The sequence below is a fragment of the Megascapheus bottae genome, chromosome X (genome assembly GCF_031878675.1).
Source record: "Megascapheus bottae isolate mThoBot1 chromosome X, mThoBot2.hap1, whole genome shotgun sequence".
Classification (NCBI taxonomy): Eukaryota; Metazoa; Chordata; class Mammalia; order Rodentia; family Geomyidae; genus Megascapheus; species Megascapheus bottae.
Genome location: NC_143547.1, coordinates 12,300,500 through 12,311,650, shown reverse-complemented (window position 1 = coordinate 12,311,650; position 11,151 = coordinate 12,300,500). Strand labels below are relative to the sequence as shown.

Below are 11,151 nucleotides of genomic sequence, written 5' to 3'. Positions count from 1 at the left end.
CTCAATCTTGCAAGTGATTAGGTGACCCGTTTGTGTCTTCATACACGGCTTGTTTGATATGTCATTGGTAGAAACTTATCTCATATTCTACTTCCTCTGAATATGAGGATCATCTGTAACACTTAAATTTATAATCTGCTCTATGCCTACCAAATGTGACTGTACTTCCCACAACGAATTACTATATAGAAACTTGGTTTTAATTCACCTAGTTTCCAAAAGCAAAAAAAGTTTGTGAAAAAGACCAATAATGCTTAATGTATTATCAACCCATTGGGAACACAAAACCAGTCACTGAGCCATATGAAGTACTTGCTGTGTTGTCAGTGCTGTTCTTTGTACAGACCAGGACTCATGAATGTTGTATAATCAAAATTAAATGTAGGGACTGGTGATGTAGCTCATTGATAGAGTGCTTGGCAAGCATTTAAAAGGCATCAGGTTCTGTCATGAATTGTCTTCCCCTCATCAAACATACACTTTCTTGCAAGAGGACTTTTTAATTTTGTTTTTCCTGAAAACATGATGTCCACAATTTGTTACCGGGACTAAATTAATGAAAAATAATGTTTCATAGTTTGTGAGACTATCACTGCATTTTATACCATTCCACATACTGATAAATTACTGAGATATATAGATTTTTTTTTGCTACTGAGGATTGAACCCAGGATGTTGCACTTGCTAGACAAGGATTTTGCCACCACGCCACATCCCAGACCAAGAAATATGTAGAATGTAAGATTTGCTTCCCTGTAGTCATTTTTTAAAATCCTTAATATTAGGGGAAAATTCAGTTAAATTCAAGATTATATTTAAATGTAAGGGAAAGCAGCTCATAATTAGCATAAAGGCTTGGAAAAATGCCTGCAGATATTTTTTTTCTATCCTCTTAGCTTGACTCCTTAGGGCAAAACCATCAATCCTGACTAAACCATTTTAGAGATTGACAACAGATGTAGAGATAAGAGTTTACTTAGGTGTCTAAAAATATTCCTTTCATAAAAGCTACAACTGTAATTCTAATTTAGACTTAGAAAACATACTTCTTTGTTTCTCCATTCCCCATTTTTTACTTTCTCACTAGTTATTTGCTTAATTAACACTTCATCCAAGGATCACATCTCTCAGAGGTTCATGCAAGTGTGAAATTGCCCTACTGGCTATGACAAGGATGAAGAATATCTTAGTCTCATAGCTATTATTCTACATCTGGTTTTAAATTTTAATATTTTAAAGAACATTTTATGTGGTGGCAGAGAAATAAGACAGGGATTCTCAAAGTGTGATTCCCACACCAGCATCATTATTATTATTCTGGGTTCTGTTAGAACTATAAATTATCAAGCCCAATTCCAGATCTATCAAAATGAGAGTCTCGGATATAGGCCATAGTAACATTTGTTTTATAACTCCTCTTTTTTCCCTTTTGAAACAAGGTTTCACTATATTGTCCAGGCTAGTCTTTATTTACGTTTCCCAGACTGATCTTGAATTCAGAAGACCACTGCCTCAGGCTCCTCAATGCTGTATCTTCCCTGCACTGATGTATAATAGGTGTTTTTAAATGCTCCCAAGATAATTTTGATATAAAGTTTGACAACCATTGGTTTGTGAGTTCCTTCCCTATGTTGCATGGAAATATCTTTCTTAGTGATATGAAAATATTTAGGTTAAATTATTGCTTAGCAATTTAAATTGTGAATCACTGCTTTCAAATGTGAAACAGACTAATTCCAATCCACAGGGTTCCATCATTGTTTTATTTCCTTACTCAGCATGTGTATGTCTGCTGGCAGAGAAGTGATTATCTCAGTAAATCTTCAGAGAAGAAAAAGCCAGCTGCTGAGTGACAGCCCTTGTTTGAACAAAGCCTCCCAACTACATTCAGTAGTTAGGGTTGAAGACATATCTACATCCACATTGAGCTGTCTGCTTACTGTTTAGATAGTATGGTAAGGGAAGTCATCTGATGTATAACATGTCAGCAGAGAATTATACAAAATGAGTGAGGAAAACATATGGCTGAGGAGAAAGATTTCCTTTACTCTTATTGCTTAGCCTAAGTGAAAAAAAGGAGGGCATTATGACTAGAGGGAGAGAATGAAGGAGTTAAAGAAGATGCCAAAGGTCATAAGACAGGTCATTTAAGATCATATTCATTATTATGGATTTAGATTTTATTTTAAAATAAGGAACCTTAAGCATTCTGAGAAGAGACATATCCTGTGGCCAGTATTTTAAAGTTTACTTTGAAATTGATAAAGTTGTTTATATTTATGACGTGCAATATGATGCTTTAAATATGAGGCCCTTGTCTGTTGTATAGCTCTTGAAGATCTCCCATTCTATTTATCTCGCTAGCTATGTCCTTTGCCATACAGAAGCTCTGCAGTTTGATTCAGTCCCATTTGAACCTTTCTTTGGGTTGATGCGTTTCTTTAGTAAAAAAAAAAAAGTTTTGGCCTGTGCCAAGTAGCCCTGGTGTACCACTTATTCTTTCCTGCAAAATTTTTAGGGCATCTACTTTTACCTCAAGGTCTTTGATCCATTAGGAATCGATTCTGGTGCAGATTGACACACAAAGAGCCAACGTTATTTTCTTATAGGTATTTAGCCAGTTCTACCAGCACTATTTGTTGAAGAGGTTGTCTTTCTTCCACCCACCCAATTTTTTCTTGCTCCCTTATCAAAGATTAGGTGGCCATAGGTCTGCAGGTTAATTTCTGGACCTTCCATTATATTCCATTGTTTTTCACGTCTATTCTTGGTCATTTTTTTGGCCTGTCCTGTGGCTTAAACTCTAGGCTTGAGCACTGTCCTTGGGCTTTCTCAAGGCTCTACCACTTGAGCCACAGCACAACTTCTGTTGTTGCTTTTGTTTATTTTTTAATTCATGTGGTACCGAAGAATTGAACCTGGGTCTTCCTGCATGCTAGGCAAGCACTCTACTGGTAGGCCAAACTCCTGGCCCTGTTATTGGTCATTCTTAATGGCTTCCACCTCTTAGCTTAGATGTTGCATGGATTTCTTTATGTCCTTGATTTGCTTTTGAGTGCTTACTCTCAAATCCTTTAGCTGAATGGCTATACTTTCACTGGACCTTTTCTGAAATTCATTCAGCCTTCTGTTTGTGGATTCCATGAATTCTTCCATTAATTTTTGATTAGCCTTGTATGTAGCCTTATTTATGCTTTCAATCTTTTCATTCATCTTGTTTGCCAGTAACATTTGTAGAGCATTTTGAGGACTCTCCTCTGGGTTTCTCCTCTAGGTTGCCTGTTTATTTTGAGCGGGAGATGACATTCCTTGACTTACCATTTTTCTTGAGTTTCTATGGCTTCTTCTGCCCATTTGGAAATGAGAACAAGGCAATAACATACAAGATAAGAATTTTAAGATAAGAGCCAACTCAGAGCTCTATAACCACACAAACTTTACAGGTATCTTAGGTATTGTTCACTCTCTAGTTGTGTGGATTTAAAAATAGATCCAACACCACCACTGAACTCAATTTTAAGAGAAAAACCAACTCAATCCTTATAAGGCTTAAATCAATCTGGACCAAAAGGATATCTCTACGGATACAGATACAATCTGGGTCAACAAGAAGCAACTATAGATCATTTCATCGAACAAAGGAAATCAAAGAAGGAGCAGAGGACCACAGATAGGTATGATAAAATGAAAGAGAGGAAAATAAGAGAAGAGGAATGTAGGGAAAGAAAGAAATAGAGGGAAGATAACTAAGACCTAAAGTCAGAGAAAGGGAAAAGGATGAATAAGAAAAATTAAAAGCAGCTGTGTGTGGTGGCTCATGCCTGTAATCCTAGCCATTCAGGAGGCTGAGATCTGAGGATCAAGGTTCAAAGCCAGCCTGGGCACAAAATTACTTGTGACTCTTATCTCCAATTAACCTCTAGAAAATGGGAAGTGGGGCTTGCTCAAGGATAGGGTGGTAGCCTTGAGCTGAAGAGCTCATGAACAACTCCCAGGCCCAGGGGTAGGTGGTAGCCTTGATCTGAAGAACTCAGGGACAGCACAAATGTTAAAAAGTAATACTAAAATTTAAAACACTAAGATTAGTGGGCACTGGTGGCTCATACCTACAATCCTAGCTATTGAGAAGGCTGAGGATCATGGTTCAAGGCCAGCCCAGACAGAAAAGTCCATGAGACTCTTATCACCAATTAATCACTGGTAGTGGTTCTGTGGCTCAATGTGGTAGAATGGTAGCCTTGAGCTGAAGAGCTTAGGGTCAGAGCCCAGGCCCGGAGTTCAAGCCCCATGACCAACAAAAAAATACACTGAAAAATAGGGGACTGAGGAATCATTATAATCGAATAAAGTATGTTCACAATAAAGTATGTTCACAATAAATGAGAAAGCCTACAAATTGCTGTCAACTATGTGTCCAGGAGTGAACAGTACCCCAATAAAGTAGAAAAGGGGCAAAAAGGATGATGAAAAATTGAGCAAAATGGGGGAAAATGAAAATAATGACAAAAGTAGTAAAAATTAAAATTAGAGAAAACATTCTTGGATACTGATTTCTTTGTGATGATCAGTTTTCCTTTGGACTTGTTGCTTTTTCCAATCCATTTGTTTGAGAGGGCAGAAAAAGTTCTGCTTCACAGACTTGGGGGTCTTTGTGACAGTCCACCCAGGCTAATTTGGTGGCAGGGTGATGTGTATTGTGTGTCCTACAGGAGGGACTTGATTATTTTGTGTAGTTTGAATGTGAGTGGGGTTGTATCCTCTCTGGAATCAGAGGCTTTTCCCAGAGGCAAGAGCCTCTGGCAAAACTCTTCTTTGACTCAGCCTAGACCCACTGTTGTTTTTAGAATCCTAGAGCCAGCTAAACTGAGAGTGGCTGAGAGGCAGGAATGCCTCTGGCTATGTTTACCTGGTGAAGAAAACTGACCTGTTCTGGGAGCTGTTTCTTCCTCTAGGGCAGAGAACTGTTCTGGGCTGAGTTGACACTGTTAGATTCCTTTGCCCTGTTGAAAAAAATGGCACTGCACTTGCTGCTTCTCAGGCTTATCTGCCACCTTCTCAGAGTTATCTGCTAGCTGCTCTGGCAAAATCTCTGGCAGTATCCAAGATGGCCCTGTTGTCAGCTGGTGGGACTGATATATGTAAGAAGAAGTCTTTTGTGGGGTACTCGTGATTTCACTTGGTTTTTGGTGCTGGTCGTGATCTGCATCTCTCTATAGCCAGCAGGATAAAAATTTCTACTCATAATCACCCAGTCTGCACTGCCTTTAAATTAAGTGCTGAGTACTCAAACTCGGGTTCCTTTGTCCTGACACTTGTTCTGAGGTTGGCAGCCAGTGCCGCAGCCACTACTGTAGCCACCACAATAGCCCTGCTGCTGTCCCTGCTGGTGTGGGTTCAAATCTGTCTTTTCGTTTATATTTTTGCCAGTGCTGGGGCTTGAACGAAGAGCCTGGGCACTGTCCTTGGGTTTTCACAAAGCTAGCACTTTATCACTTGAGCCACTATACCACTTCTGGCTTTTTCTGTGCATGTGCTACTGAAAAATCAAACCAAGGGCTTCATACACTCTAGGCCATGCTTCTGGCCTCAAATCTGTCTTCTTAAGCAGGCTGCATACCTTTTTCCTCTATGGCCAAAATCTCTGTAAGCAAGGAGAAACAGAACAGGCCAGGAGAAGAGACGGACTCCGAGATTTATCCCTTACTAGCCTCCTACCTCCAGCTAGGCCTCACCTCCTAAAATGTACAGCACCTCCTAGAATACTGTCACTATCTGAGGATCAAATTTTCAGTATACAGTCTTTTAGGATGCTATTTCATACTCAATTTATAACTATTTAGATCTTTTGTCTTTTGCTTTCATATAGTACTAGAGAGCAAGCCCAGGACCAAGTGCATGCTAGGGAAGTGCTCCACTATTGAACTACATATCTAGCAACTTTATTGCCTTTTTGTATTAATGGATCCTGGGCATTGTCCCTGAGTTTTCAGCTCAAGGCTACTGTGCTACACCTTGAACAACAACACCACTTCCAGTTTTCTGGAGGTCAAATGGAGATGAGTCTCATGGACTTTAGTGCCTGGACTGGCTTTGAATCACCCAGCCTACTGAGTAGCTAGGATTACAGGCGTGAGCTACTGTGCCCGCAATATTGGCTCACTTTTAATCAGATTATTTGTAAGTTAGGGTTTTTTGTTACTATTGTTTAGTTTCTTAGATATTGACCCTTTTTCAGATGTAGTTTGCACATATACTCTCCCAAATCAAGTAATAAGTTATTTGAACTATTTTCTTTTTTCTTTTTTTTTGTAGTCCTGGGGCTTGAACCCAGGTTCTGGGCACTGCCCTTGAGCTTTCTCGAGTCTAGCATTCTACCACTTGAGCCACAGAACCACTTTCAGCTCTGAGTGTGTGGTATGGAGGAGTTAAACCCAGGGCTTCGTGCAAACTAGGTCCACACTCTACCACTAGGCTACACTCCCAGCCCCTTGAATTAATTTTTTAAATCTTATTGAAGACTTTAAGAACTCAAACAAAATATTAAATAGCCATATTGTTTAATGGTTAAATTGTATGTTCATTCAGCTCAATGATATTTAGTAGTTTTAGAAGAATAGTAAACAAACTGGGTGCTATTGATGGATAAACATGATGTTTTCAAGTATGGAATTAAGGGTAAACTGGTATATTTGAGCACTACATTAATACTCTCAATGACTGGAGGAAAAATATATATGAAACCATATCTCCAAGTCTGAGAAAATCATGCATAATAGATGACATGGAGTTATTTCAGGATCAAGAATAAGATTGTAGGGTATGGAAATACTTTATAAACCAATAAATAAATTTGAGACAGAGTCATAAGAGATCTGGAAAACATGTCATGAAAATGAGTTATTCTTTCAAATTCAGTCATTTTTATTATTTTATTTAAGTAGTTATAAAAAGGAGTTACCTTGGGGCCGGGAGTTTGACCTAGTGGTAGAGTGCTTGCCTAGCATGCACAAAGACCCAGGTTCGATTCCTCGGTACCACATATATAGAAAAAAGCTGGAAGTGGTGCTGAGGCTCAAGTGGTAGAGTGCTAAGCCTTGAGAAAGTCCAAGGACAGTGCTCAGGCCCTGAGCCCACAACCAGGACTGGCAAAAAAAGGAGTTACCATTCAACAAATCAGTTTATATGTACAATGTTCTTGATCTATATCACCATTGTCCCCCACCTCTCTGAACCCAACTCCTCCCTTCAGTTTTCATAATTCTTGGAATATGCATTGAATATTATGACTGTATTCCCTACTTTTCTCTCTTCATTTACTTAATCTCCCCCCTTTTATCTCTCTCCTTTATACTTTTCAAGTGCCAGGTATTCATTTTGTTGAATTGTGAATATCTCCTGCATTTACCATACTTTGTCTAACACTTCTGTGGTTACTTTTACATTTATAAATTAGTTCTCACCCACATAAGATAGAAAACCTTAAATAAATAAATAAAGATAGAAAACATGCATCCTTTGTCTCTCTGGGTGTCACTTCATTTACTGCCATTTTTTCCAGGTTTATCCATTTCTTTGGAAAGGATGTAATATCATTCTTCCTAATGGATGAGTAAAATTCTATTGTGTGGTCAGGAGTTTGGCCTAATGATAGAGTGCCTGCCTAGCATGCATGAAGACCAGTGTTAGATTCCTCAGTACCACATACATAGAAAAAGCCAGAAGTGATGCTGCAGCTCAAGTGGTTGAGCTCTAGAGACCAAGGACAGTGCTCAGGCCGAGTTCAAGTCAGGACTGGCTAAAAAAAATTCTATTGTGTATATATACCACATTTTCTTGATCCCTTTGTCCATAGAGAGGCTGTTTCCATAGCTTAGCAAGGGTGAATAGTGCAAGTGGCTTTATTTTATCCTGATTTGTAATTTTTGAATAAACACCTAAGAGTGGTATTGATGGATCATAACTTCTATAGTTAATTAGGTTTATTTTTTGGATGAATCTTAAAACTAATTTCCACAAGATTACATTCCTGTCAACAGTGTATTAGGGTACTTTTTCCCCTCACATCTGCATCACATCTATTCTTTGTGTACTTGATGATTACCATTCTGACTGAGATAGAAACTCAGTGTTCTTTTGATTTGCATTTCCTTTATGGCTGAAGATTAGACTTCAGGGTTTTTTTGCCCATTTTCTGGTAAATATTAATGACTTTATTAAAATTGCTTTGCAAGTTAAACAAAGAGAAACACAGATTGTAAGGCTAGGGAAAGAAAATAATAATTTTAAGACTGTTTTAAAAAAATATTAATTGAAATACTTTAATTATGGTCTTAGCTCCTTTCATAAATCGTTATTTCACATTTCTTTTTATATCATTATAAGCAAATCTATATGATGGCAAGTGCTAACACTACCAACTGCTTGTAATAATCAGACATGTACCATATTAATAAATAGTTTACGTTATAAAACATGTTTTTCTTTTCCAATAACATGGTAAATACTTCAGTAAGTAGCCACATCATATTTCTGTTTGTTGATTTATTTCCAGATCACTTAGCATCATACTTTAATTGTAGAATTTGTTTAGAAATACAAAGACAACTAAAACTACTCAGATTTTCAACTGTGGTATATATTTCTGAGCTAGCAGGAATAGAAAATTTATACAGATATTTCATCATAGGTTTGACCTGGGTATAGAATGTGAGAGGATGTTTGCACATGTATTGCAGGACTATATATTCTCATCTACATCTTTCCAATAGATGTTCCAAAAGTATCGAAAAAAGTTGGTAAATATTACAATATTACAAAAATATAATCAGTTGAGCTCTTGGTTGTAAAATTTTCTGAAAGTTGTTTAGTGAAAAGGAAGAGTGTAAAGACTGACAATGAATAAATCAGTTTCCTTGGGATACAGCACTTATAAGGGCAATAGAAACATCTCATCTCATTTTGAAGTGTAGATGAGAAATAATGGAATAAAATATCTTAAAATTCATTCCATAAGCTGTATTAAATTATTTTAGAGACATCTAGTCTATTCTATTGGTCTATGTTTTTGTTTATTTGCTAGAAACCATGCTGTTTCTGTTATTATGGCACTCTAGAATAATTTAAAGCCAGGCATTATAACAACAGCTTTGGCCATTTATAGTCATTTGTGTTTCCATATAAATTGAAGGATTTTTTTCTAGTTTTTGAAGACTTTATGGATACTGACAATATAGCATCATATATCCCCCATTGCAATATTACTCAGGATAGATTAACTGTTTTCAGTGTCCTCTGTGATCTGTTTATTCATCCCCTTCCTCTCTTCACCTGACTTGATAGCAACCATAATTATCTTTTCATTGTATCTAGTTTTTTTCAAAATGTCCTTTAATTATAGACCTTTAATACTTAGCCCATACTTACTTATTTAGAAGCATCCATATAAGATTCTTCCCCATTTAATCACAGCTTGCTACCATATTTATTTATTTGTTTATTTATTTATTTATTTATTCACTTTGTGGATTGTGGGGCTTGAACTTGGTCTGGATGCTGTCCCTGAGCTCATAAGCTCAAGGTTACTGCCCTATGCCTAGACCTGGGTGCTGTCCCTGAGCTCTTCACTTCAACACTGTCCTACCCTTGAGCAAAGCTCCACTTCCTATTTTCTAGAGGTTAATTGGACATAAGAGTCTCAGGTCCTTTTGTGCCCTGGCTGGCTTTGAACCTTGATGCTCAGATCTCAGCCTCCAGAGTAGCTACATTTATTTTTATTTGTAAATAATATCCCCATATATAGATGTGCTAGTTTATCCGTTCATTTCTTGAATGCCGCTAGGTTGCTTTCAAGTTTGGGTATTTCTGGTGGGCTTTTTTGTTGTTGTTGTTTGTTTTTTTGGTGGGTTTTTTTTGTGGGTCATGGGGCTTGAAATAGGCCTGGGCCATGTCCCTGAGCTCTTCAGCTCAAGCCTGCGGCCCTACCTTGAGCCAAGCCCACTTCCTGTTTTCTTTCTTTCTTTTTTTTTCTTCACAAATAGGCCTTTAATTTGTCATTACTAAAACTCTGAATTTTAAACAGGTTATTGGACTGGTGGTTCGTATCCATCAGCTCACTCGACTTTAGCACCGGTCTTGTCCCCAGTAGCTTTTCCAGAACTACCACCTTCACCATGAAGCTCCATGAGTTTTCCCAATTCAAACTTGGGCTTCTTGAGCATTTTCACTTTCCTAACGAAGACATCATGAAGTGGATAAATAGACTGGCAAGCCTTTTCTAAGTCTTTCCCGATGCTGTCTGGAATCAACTTATTAACTACTTCTTTCAAGTCATTGGTCTGCACTTCTTGGGTCATGATTTCCATCATCTTCTTCCGGATCTGGCGGACCTGCTGATGCTGAGCATACAAGGTCTTGTGGATCTGATTGTTGCGTTTTTTAGTAAAGCCAACGCAGAACACACGAAGCAAATAACCATCTGTAGTCTTGACATAACATGAGCTTCAATCATGGTCTGCCACTTTTTGAACATGGAGCACTTTTTGTCTCTGGTGAGATCCATGCCATGGAAGTTGGTCAGGCAGTTCTTGCCCTGTGTTCAGTCCTCAGTAATTAGCTTGAATTTTCTAAATGCAACTTCATCATTCTGCAGATCAGCAAGGATCACTTCAAACACTCAACCCTTGAGGCCATCAGATGTGATTTTGGTTCCTTGAATCCTCGTGACTAGTGTTTTCCCAATATTTCTGATATTGAACATGGCCGAGGCTTTCACATCATACCAATCGTTCTTAGAAAATGGGTCAACCACTTTGTTCTTGGATCCTTTTTTGCCGCCTTTCGTAAGGCGCTTGTTCTTGCCAACCGCCATGGTGCTGGTCAGAGAGCCAAAAGGCCACTTCCTGTTTTCTAGGGGTTAACTGGAGATAAGAGTCTTAGGTCCTTTTGTGCTAGGGCTGGCTTTGAACCTTGATCCTCAGATCTCAGCCTACAGAGTAGCTAGGATTAGAGGCATGAGCAAACGCATCAGGCTTAAGCGTGAGTATTTATGAATAAAGCTGATATTAATTTGTGTACATAATTTTTAAACCACCTAGATAAATACTAAGGTATATGATTGCTGGTTAAATGATAAGGCAATGTTTATCTACATAA

General features: G+C 38.1%; 1 pseudogene; it reads right to left on the bottom strand.

Moving 5' to 3' along the window:
- Nucleotides 1-10,079: 10,079 nt before the first annotated feature.
- Nucleotides 10,080-10,867, bottom strand: LOC150040486 (small ribosomal subunit protein eS1 pseudogene; annotated as a pseudogene).
- Between the last annotated feature and the right edge of the window lie 284 nt (nucleotides 10,868-11,151).